The 11,895-nt window shown below is 31.9% G+C and overlaps 1 non-coding gene across 1 annotated transcript; it reads left to right on the forward strand.

Moving 5' to 3' along the window:
- The first annotated feature begins 10,999 nt into the window (after positions 1-10,999).
- LOC133828354 (small nucleolar RNA R71) lies at positions 11,000-11,107 on the forward strand. Its single transcript, XR_009890979.1, has one exon. It is a non-coding gene; the product is annotated as a small nucleolar RNA R71 (small nucleolar RNA).
- The last annotated feature ends 788 nt before the right edge of the window (positions 11,108-11,895 follow it).

An 11,895-nucleotide genomic window follows, 5' to 3' on the forward strand; every position in this document is an offset into this window, starting at 1 on the left:
TTTTCTCTTATTAGACAATATCTTTTTCATAACCATCACATAACTAGGCATTTGTTCTAGAGCCTTTGCGAAAGGAATGTTAATGTGAAGTTTCTTTAATACCTCAAGAAATTTAGAGAATTTTTTGTCAAGATTGGCCTTTCGGAACCGTTGAGGTTAATGAATCCTTGGTGTAGGTGTTGGGAATTATGCCCTGAAAGCATATGTAGTACACAATGTTTTAAGAAATAAATAAATAAATTGAATTTGTTATGCATATATTTTATGGAATATATTATTTTGTGATAATATTATGTAAATATCATAAAAACTCCTAAGTTCATATATGTGATCTCACACACGTATTGGTACGGGAGGATTGTGCTTAAGATAAATGAACTTGAATAGTTCGAAGTAAAATAAAGTTATGGAATCTTTAGATTAATTACACCAAGTACAGTCCACTAGTATTATGAATACATGTGATCTAGATCCAGATTACTAGTGTAGTAGGACACTTTAGAGGAGGTACTTTATATATTAGATAATATATAGAACTGGACCAGATATGTTTATTAATACTTAGTTAAATACTGTTTCGAAGTATTAATATATCAACTGATGATCATATACAAATAGATCTTAATCATGAAGTTACTATGAACTCCTGTTTATGTTATATGAGTTCTTTGATTCACTCGTTAGGGTATGTCAGAATGATCAGGCTATAAACTTTTGTTTTGGGAACTCATTAATGTAAATGGCTGGAGACATAGTATACAAATATGGAATCTATACCTTCTTGTAAGAGATTGAATAATGGTTCTCTTAAGGGTTGACTTTTGGGACTGAAAGGTTATTGAGCTCAAATTCATAATTTAGTTGTGGATTAACATTCACTAGTAAAGTCGATGGTACTTAAGAAAACAATATATAATTAAAAGGGTAAAACGATAATTTTATTCCCGATTAATTATGAACCATTATTAGAGGGTTAATTTGTATGTAATGGTTATATCAATAAACACTTTATTTTATAAAGTACTCAGTAAATGAAATGTCTATAATTACAAGAGTGCAGTCTCATATTTATAGTGGAGTAATCATGAGATTAATTAATTAAAGAGTATAATTAATAATTTCAAATTTATTGGAGCTTGGAATTATAGGTCCATAGGTCCCCATAGTGACTCTATCAACACTATTGAAGACAAGAGTTGATATAAAGGGAAAAATGGCTGAAAGACATATTTACGAAGAAATTTGTTACTCGAGCCAAATATGCAATTATGTGATAATATTGATTAATTAATTAATTAATTAATTACAAATTAGTTGTAATTAACAACATTAATTAATATTTAATTATTATGTATTTTTTTAAATTATATTAAATAATTGATTTTATTTTTGAAATTATATTAAATAATTAATTAATTATAATATTTGAAATTATAATAAATTAAATATTTAATTTTGAAATTATTATTTAATTTAAATTGGTTTTAATTAATTGGTAGAATTAAGTAAATATCTTTTTTTGAGTGGGAGATAATAATTTGATAAGTTCAAATTACATTTAAATTTAAAAGATTGATATTTATTCAAATAATTAATATTATTTGATAATTATTTAAAAAGATAATTAATTCAAATTTGAATTAATTATCAGGTTGTTGGATTTTATCTGATAAGGTAGTTTAAATAAATAACTATGGAAAAATCAAATATCCCTAAAATATAAGGTGGTACACGAGTACTTCACATTTTTCAAGGATAAATTTTCAATTTTATTTATTTAATTAATGAAAAATTCAAAAGTTAGTATTTGGATATTTTCATTAATGAGATAATTAATTAATTAAAAGATAAATTGTAAATTGGTTACATATTTTTTTTTTAATTTGAATATTTTCTTTTTAAGTTGGACTTATCAGAAAATAAACAATATACTCAAGAAAAACTATTATTCGCTCCAAAGAAAAGAACGATACTTATCTATCTCTCCCTGAAAAAGATAAAGAGCCAATCTCAGGCCTATTCTCTTGATCTCATGTGTTGAGTACATCAAGTAGAATCAGAAATTAACCATCCTTTATTCTCTAAGTGCCCACGCACGTCTTGAGGTGTAGAGAATGTTGTGGAAGATCTTGGTGTGAGTACTTGGGAGCAGCTTGGATAGGAATTCGTTCAAATTACGAAAAGATAGCAAAGACACTTGATAGGCATCAAGAGGTATGTTTTCTATTATTTTCTTGCTTATGATTAATCTATGTATATTAATGGATCCACATATTTAAAGGTAGTTTAAATATGTTACAAAATTTTTGTGTATATTAATGGATCCACATATTTAAAGGTAGTTTAAATATGTTACAAAATTTTTGTTGTACATTGGGCCAACCCACCACCATTCCACTGCATGTCAAGAAACTCGTTCCTAACAATTGGTATCAGAGTGATCATTAATCTTTGCATACATTAATTACTGTGTGGGCATAATATGCATTCTTATGTTATCATAATATATGTGAATGGATGGATGTATGTATGATTAAAGATTATTCTTAAGAGTCGTTAATTATATGGTGTTTTGGGTTTAGGAATTGTTCTTAAATGTATAGATGAAAAATGTAAGCCATTTTGGGGCATAGGAATTTTTTTGTAATTTAAGTTTCTACATTAAATTATTTGAAAAAATTATGTAAGGACCGAGCCCTGGGTTTTGTGCCCTGAAGCCCGAGCCTTCGCCTAGTCGCACGGCCCTGCGCACCTCTCCCAACCGCGCACCCCTGTGCACCTCGCCCAGTCGCGTGCCTCGCGCCTGCGTCACCTGAGCCATGCGCACCCGAGCCCCCTGCGCCTGCTGTCATGCCTCGCTGAGCCACCACATGCAGCTGCCCCTAGGGTTTCTAAACCCTAGGGCATGCATCTAAGTTATCCATTTAAATTATGGGCCTAATTTATTTTATCCCATAATTGAAAATTGTTTTATTTTGAATTAATTCTTTGAGCCCAAATTCAAAACTGGGCCTAATAACTTATCAGGCATTAAAGCCCAAGTTAATTATTCTTAAAATTTGTTTAAGATAATTAAAAGTTATTTTAATTCAAAATTAAATGGAAAAATGACTTAATGGATCAAGACTACTTGTGAAGACCCAAAGTTGAAGATAGAGATCTCTTTAGGTTTTATTTAGTCTTTTACATTTTTGTGTATATTTTGCAAGTGTTGTAATTTTTCTAGAAATACCCAAGACACCCAGCCTGCATTTATTTATTTATTTAAATGTTTGAATGTGATTAAATTGTTTAATAATTTATCATGCATTCTTGACATGCCATACATAATACCCACACAATATTTAAAATTATGCATGCATCGCATATGAGTAGAAACATGCCTTAGGATTGTCCTATATGATTATATGCTTTATGTGATGGACCATATAATAATAAATCTAGTTTTAACTAGTTCAAGAGGGGAAATAGATTTTAAAAAGTTGTTTAATTTCTACTATTTAATAAAATTGTTTTATTAAATAATAAATTATATTCCTAGTAATTATAGCAAATTAAAATTGAATTAATTAGGGCATAGTTCTATAATTTTAATTTTTCTTAATTTGATTAGTAATTATTAGAATATCATTTGGTAAAAATAGATCACTTTATTTTTACAAACCAATTAAAAAGCATAGAATGTTTTGAGAAAACACATATTTGAAAATAGTGAGTGGGAGAGGAAGTTATGACAATAAGTCACATGATCTTCGTTATTAGTTGGCACCGAGGTAGCATGGAGAGGGCCTCGCGACACCATTGCTTGTGTCCCCCTAAGGAAGGCTTCCAACTGTGTTATTCTCAAGAAAAACTTCTTTTTCAAGAATAGGATTTAATGATGTATTTCAAGTTTGACTGACCCTAAGGCACACTCTTGAGTTAAGTCATTGATCTAAAATAATGGGTTTTACTCACAAGGTACATTAGGCTTTCGAGCGGACTAGTGTATTCTTGACCAAACAAACGGTTGTTCATAAGTCAAAAGAGAAATGTTGATTTAAGTTTTCACTTATAAATTTGAGAACTTGTCTCAAAATTAATTTGGAATTAGTTTGACCTACCCTAAGGCTGGTCCATTAATGTTCAAATTAATTAATCGCAGAATTAGTAAATATTTTTATGTGTTCTTTAATTGTTGCATTCATGCATCATGTTTACTATTTCGAAAGTTACTGATATTTATTATATGCATAAATTCATTTTTGTATATTTATTTATTCCCAGCAAAAATTTCTATTGGTGAATTACACACCGGTGTCTTTCTCAATTTTTTGGTTTTTAAACCTGAAAACATGTGACACTGGTTTCGAGGCATTTTGACCATTTTTTCTTATAAGAAATGGATGTCAACTGTTTGAAACAAACCTCCAACAGAACCATCTTTGGCTACTAGCTATGAAGCAGAAGAAAAATATGCAAATTGGATGAAATACGATCGGTTGACACATTATTGCATGCTTTCAACCACGCTTGACGAAACAAAGGAAAAATATATACACTATAACTCAGCTCATGAGATGTGGCAAGCAATGACAAAGGAAGCCTTTGCTGAGTGTCATCATTTGTATCAAACGTAAAAGGTAAATGAGATTTACATATATTTTTTCAACTTTGAATAGTAGATTCAAATGCTATGAATAGCATATTCAAATTTTTGGATAGTAGATTCAAAAATATATGCCACTGATCTATTTTTCTTTGTTTTTCCTTTTGCAGAGTCAAAACCCTGAAAAGGCGGAAGAGACTGATGAGGATTTTGGTTTCAAGTAAACCTGGAGGAGTTGGAGGGTAGTTTTATTTAGAAATTTCATTTTTAGTTGAAAAATTAAAATTTCTATTTTGTTTTAGAAATTCTAGATTTCTTTGAATAAATAAAGATATAGTCTAGAAATTTAGTTTATTATTAGTAATTTTGATTGTTAATGTTTGGAAACTTATTTCTATTTTTGCATGAAATTTATTTCTTTTATTAATAAAATAGTTATTATTTAAAGAAGTTATCTATTTTCTTGTTATGCAAATGCTTTGGGATAAACAAAATTTACATAATTATAATGAATGACAATTTTTTACATAATTCTGAATTATTTAAAACAGCTAATCCTATATCTATTAAATGACAAAAGACTGATTCCAATAGTGAAACATATCTGTGGCACTTGAGATTGGGTCATATTGGTCTAGACAGAATTAATAGGCTTGTAAAGGATGGTCTTTTAAGAGAACTATCTATTGGATCTCTCCTTGTTTGTGAATCCTATCTAGAAGGCAAGATGACTAAGAGACATTTCTCTGCTAAAGGTTCAAGAGCTACAGAACCACTTCAGCTGGTACATATGGATGTTTGCGGTCCAATTAATGTACAAGCAAGAGGAGGTTATGAATACTTCTTCACTTTCATTGACGATTATTCAAGATATGATTACCTATACTTAATGCAAAGAAAATCTGAAACTTTTGGAAAGTTCAAAGAATTTCAAGCAGAGTTTGAAAAGCAATTAGGTAAATCACTAAAAGTTCTTCGATCTAATCGAGGAGGAGTGTACTTCAATTTTGAATTCGAGGACCATCTGCGTGGGCATGGTATTCAATCCAAACTCACAATACCTGGAACGCCACAGCAAATTGGTGTTTCAGAAAGACGGAATAGAACGTTACTAGATATAGTTAGATCAATGATGAGTTTCTCATCATTACCACTGTCATTCTGGGGCTATTTGATTCAATGTGCTATATACATATTGAATGCTGTTCCATCTAAGTCTATCCAAAAGACACCCATGGAATTATGGCATGGTTGTAAACTTAGTTTACACCATTTTTGAATTTGGGTGTGTCCTGCACATGTGCTTAAAGGAAAGACCGGGAAGTTGGAATCACGCTCTGAAGTGTGCATGTTTGTGGGATATTCCAAAGTGACTAAAGGTGGAATTTTCTATAGTCCAAAAGAAAATAAAACATTTGTATCGACAAATGCAACTTTTCTTGAACATGACTATGTCAATAACCACAAAACTCGTAGTAAGGTTGTACTAGTGGAGATGGTCTCGAATGAAGTTGCAAAGTCACCAGCAACAACCAATGAAAAATGGAAAGAGGAAACTGCTAGTTCTAGTTAAAATAGTAAAAAGCATCGTCGTAATGGGAGGGTCAGTAAGCAACCCACACGCTATGATCACGAAGTTCAAATGCTTGTGTCTGGTACAAACAAAGACGATCCATTGACATTTAAAGATGCAATGAATGATTCTGACAAGGACAAATGACAAGAAGCCATGAACCAAGAAATGGAATCGATGTATTCCAATTCTGTCTGGGTTCTTGAAGATCCACCTAAGAATATCAAGCCCATTGGTTGCAAATGGATATTCAAGAAGAAAAGAGGAGCGGATGGGAAACTAGAGACTTTCAAAGCAAGGCTTGTAGCCAAAGGCTACACACAGAAAGAAGGGGTTGGTTATGAAGAAACCTTTTCTCCTGTAGCTGTGCTATAATACATTCATATACTCTTGTCCATTGCTGTGTGCATGGATTATGAGATTTGGCAAATGGATGTCAAAACAACCTTTTTGAATGGCTACCTTGACGAAACCATTCACATGTCTCAACCAGAAGGGTTCAAAGTAAAAGGTCAAGAGAAAAAAGTTTGCAAACTTCTTAGGTCCATCTATGGACTCAAACAAGCTTCTAGATCTTGGAATCTTAGATTTGATGTCGCAATTAAAACATTTGGTTTTGAACAAAATGTTGACGAACCTTGTGTCTATAAACAAATCAAAGATGGTGTAGTAGTATTCCTTGTTCTTTACGTTGATGATATATTATTGATTGGCAATGACGTAACATCATTATCAAAGGTAAAGAATTGGTTAGCTGAACAATTCCAAATGAAAGATTTGGGAGAGGCCAAGTATGTTCTAGGCATTAAAATTCTTAGATATAGACAGAGAAAAAACTTTGGCACTGTCTCAAGAAACTTATATTGATAAGGTGTTAGAACGCTTTAATATGGAAAACTCCAAAAAGGGTGATATGCCAACTCGTTCTGGAGTATTCCTTTCCAAGGAGCAGTGTCCCAAAACACCTCAGAAAGAGGAAGATATGAGACAGTATCCCTATGCCTCAGCCGTAGGCAGTCTAATGTATGTCATATTATGTATAAGACCTGACATTTGTTATGCAGTAGGGATAGTCAGTCGTTATCAATCCAATCCTGGATTGAGTCATTGGATTGTAGTGAAGAATATTCTCAAGTATCTTAGAAATACTAGAGATTATATGCTTGTATATTCAGGTGGAGACTTGAACCCCATTGGTTACATTGATAGTCAGAAATCGACTTTTGGATCAGTGTTTACTCTTGGAGGAGGAGCAGTAGTATGGCGAAGTATTAAACAAACCAGCATTGCAGACTCCACCATGGAAGTCGAGTATATAGCAGCTTGTGAAGCAGCTAAGGAGGCTGTGTGGCTCAAAAAGTTCTATTTCAATCTGGAAGTAGTGCAGATGTGGATAAGCCACTAGTCCTATACTGTGATAACAGTGGAACAGTAACTAACTCAAAGGAACCACAGAGTCACAAGAGGGGAAAACACATCGAGATGAAGTACCACGTGGTAAGAGAGATAGCTCATCGAGGATAAATTGCAGTTATGAACATAACTTCAGAGCATAATCTTGCAGATCCTTTCTCAAAGACTTTATCCATGAAATCTTTTAAGGAGCATGTAAGAAACATGGGAATGAGAGAGATGCCTCATTTGCTTTAGGGCAAGTGGGAGATTGTTGGGAATTGTGCCCTGAAAGCATATGTAGTAGACATTGTTTTAAGAAATAAATAAATAAATTGAATTTGTTATGCATATATTTTATGGACTATATTATTCTCTGATAATATTATGTAAATATCAGAAAAATTTCTAAGTTCATCTATGTGTTCTCAAACAGGTATAGGTATGGGAGGATTGTGTTTAAGATAAATGAACTTGAATAGTTCGCAGTAAAATAAAGTTATGGAATCTTTAGATTAATTACTGCAAGTAAGGTCCACTAGTATTATGAATACATGTGATCTAGATCCGGATTACTAGTGTAGTAGGACACTTTAGTGGAGGTACTTTATATATTAGAGAATACATAGAACTGGACCGGATATGTGTTGTTAATACTTAGTTAAATATCGTTTTGAAGTATTAATTAAATATATCAACTCATGATCACATACAAATAGATCTTAATCCTGAAGTTACTATGAACTCTTGTTTATGTTATATGAGTTCTTTGATTCACTCGTTAGGGTCTGTCAGAATGATCAGGCTAGAAGCTTTTGTTTTGGGAACTCATTAATGTAAATGGCTGGGGACATAGTATACAAATATGGAATCTATACTTTCTCGTAAGAGATTGAATAATGGTTCTCTTAAGGGTTGACTTTTGGGACTGAAAGGTTATTGAGCTCAAATTCATAATTTAGTTGTGAATTAACAGTCACTAGTAAAGTCAATGGTACTTAAGGAAAAGAGATATAATTAAAAGGGTAAAATGGTAATTTTATTCCCAATTAATTATGAACCATTATTAGAGGGTTAATTTGTATGTAATGATTATATCAATGTACACTTTATTTTATAAAGTACTCAGTAAATGAAATGTCTATAATTACAAGAGTGCAGTCTCATATTTGTAGTGGAGTAATGATGAGATTAATAAAGTGTGATTATTTAATCAAAGAGTTTAATTAATAATCTCAAATTTATTAGAGCTTGGAATTATAAGTCCATAGGTCCTCACAGCGACTCTATCAACACTATTCAAGCAAGAGTTGATATAAAGGGAAAAATGGTTGAAAGACATATTTAAGAACAAATTTGTTCTTCGGGCCAAATATGAAATTATGTGATAATAATGATTAATTAATTAATTACAAATTAGTTATAATTAACAAAATTAATCAATATTTAATTATTATGTAATTTTTGAAATTATATTAAATAATTAAATTTATTTTCGAAAGTATATTAAATACTTAATTATAATTTTTGAAATTATAATAAATTAAATATCTAATTTTGAAATTATTATTTAATTTAAATTGGTTTTAATTAATTGTTAGAATTAATTAAATATCTTTATTTGAGTGGGAGATAATAATGTGATAAGTTCAAATTAGATTTGAATTTAAAAGATTGATATTTATTCAAATAATTAATTATATTTGATAATTTGTTAAAAAGATAATTAATTCAAATTTCAATTAATTATCATGTTGTTGGATTTTATATGATAAGATTGTTTGAATCAATAATTAAATAATTATGGAAAAATCAAATATCCCTAAAATATAGGGTGGTACATGACCACACGCAGTCCAACTGTGTGTGGCGTGTATTGCACATTTTTCATGGATAGATTTTTCAATTTTATTTATTTAATTAATTAATTAATGGAAAATTTAAAAGTTAATTTTTGGATATTTTCATTAATGAGATAATTAATTAATTATAAGATAAATTGTAAATTGGTTACAAATTTATTTTTTAAAATTTGAATATTTTCTTTTTAAGTTAGACTTATCATAAAATAAACAATATACTAGTGAAAAACTATTATTCGCTCTCAAGAAAAGAACGATATTTTTCTATCTCTCCCTGAAAAAGATAAAGAACCAATCTCAAGCCTATTCTCTTGATCTCATATGTTGAGTACATCAAATAGAATAAGAAATTAACCATCATTTATTCTCTAAGTGCCCACACACTTCTTGAGGTGTCGAGAACGTTGTGGAAGATCTTGGTATGAGTACTTGGGAGCAGCTTGGATAGGAAGTTCGTTCAAATTACGAAAAGATAGCAAGGACACTTGATAGGCATCAAGAGGTATGTTTTCTATTATTTTCTTGCTTATGATTAATGTATGTATATTAAAGGATCAACATATTTAAAGGTAGTTTAATTATGTTACAAAATTTTTGTTGTACACTGGGCCAACCCACCACCATTCCGTTACGTATTAGGAAACTCGTTCGTAACAGTAGGCTCAGTGTATTTCGACTTCCCTGTCTTTGGAAGGTCTTCAGTATCCTCCTCTTATGCTGGACTAATGACATGTTGACCCTCTGTGTTCTTTCCCTTGTCATCCATTGTAGGTCCATCATACTTAGTCCCACTCCTCAAAGTGATAGCTTGACATTGCTCTTTTGGATTTACCTCTGTGGAACTAGGCAAATTCCCTTGCTGTCTGCTTGAAAGTAGTTTAGCCAACTGACCCATTTGTGTCTTCAAATTATTCATTAAAGACCTTATCTCTGTCATAAATTGATTTAATTGGTCTGGTTGAGTTGTTGGTGAGTTCATTGGTGGATGTGGTGGTGGATGAGATGGGCGTGGGTTTGGGTCATAATAGGGCCTAGAGTGTAGTCCATAAGTGGGTTGATGAGGTGGTTATTGAGGTGGATACTATGGCTGTAACCCTTGGTTTCCAAGACAGGTTAGGGTGATTTTTCCATGCAAGAGTATATGAATTTGAGTAAGTGTTGGGTGACGGTCTTGGAAAGTTACCAATAACCTGTGCCTGTTCCAAAGGCATACTGTTTACGTTTTTCGAGCAACTAGCTATGCTCGGTCATTATTCATAAGAATGTGATCCCCCACAAATCTCACAACTCATGACATTTTGTACTTGCATTGCTTGTGTGGCGAGGTTATTCTGATGCAATTGCTTGGTTAAAGATGCCACTTGAACGGTCGCTAAAGCAATACGATCAACCTCCAAGACTCCTGCCACCTTATTCTCACGCTCTATAGGGCAATTGTAGTTATTCATGGCCATCTCTTCTAGTAATTCATAAGCTCCATTAGCGCTTTTTCTCATAAATGCTCCTCCCAATGCTACATCAATAATTGTCCTTGTATTTCCCCCCAAACCATTGTAAAATGTATGCACCAGCAGCCATTTCTGTATTCCCATGATGTGGGCACTTTCTTTGCAACTCTTTAAAATGTTCCCATGCATCATATAACGACTCCCCATCCAGATGATGCAAGTTATTGATCTCTCCTCTATATCTCACAGGAGGAAAATATTTACCAAGGAATTTCTGAACCAAGTCTTCCCAAGTAACTATAAAGTTGGCTTATAATGAATTCAACCAACTCTTAGCTCTGTCTCTTAACGAAAATGGGAATAATCTTAATCAAGCAGCATAGTTACTTACCCCGTTCATTTTGAATGTAGCACACAACTCTAAAAACTTGGTAATATGGAGATCTGGATACTCGTTTAGCAATCGCCCCGAATTGTACAAAATTTTATACCATCTGAATAATCGAGGGTTTTATCTCAAAATTATTCACCTCAATAGTAGGAGGACGTATACTTGAATGTATCCCTATAACAGTAGGGAGTACATAGTTTCTAAGTGGCAGATCGACCTCAGTTGCATTACCCAGATTTGCATTATTGTTCACACCATTATTAGCGTTCTTAGCCATGGCAAAATGTAGCCTTTTCTTTATCTTTCGGTTTTGTCTGCACAATCTCTCAATTTCAAGATCTATCGGTATGAGTTCCTTTTGTCTACTTCCCAGCATATACCAATAATTCCTGAAACACAATACAGCTTCGATCCGAATTAGTGTAAAATATAAAAACTAAATTAGAACAAAAATAATTAATTTTGATATTCGATATTAAGTCCTCAGCAATGGCGCAAAAAACTTGATCGCGGAAATATGATATGCAAGTATACGTAATCGATTCAAGTAATATAGATAGTATATAAAGTATCATTCCCACAAGGACGATGAACTAATTAGCAATAAAGACTTTTAAAATTCTATTTGGCTGTCGAAAATA

The sequence above is a fragment of the Humulus lupulus genome, chromosome 3 (assembly GCF_963169125.1).
Source record: "Humulus lupulus chromosome 3, drHumLupu1.1, whole genome shotgun sequence".
Taxonomy (NCBI): domain Eukaryota; kingdom Viridiplantae; phylum Streptophyta; class Magnoliopsida; order Rosales; family Cannabaceae; genus Humulus; species Humulus lupulus.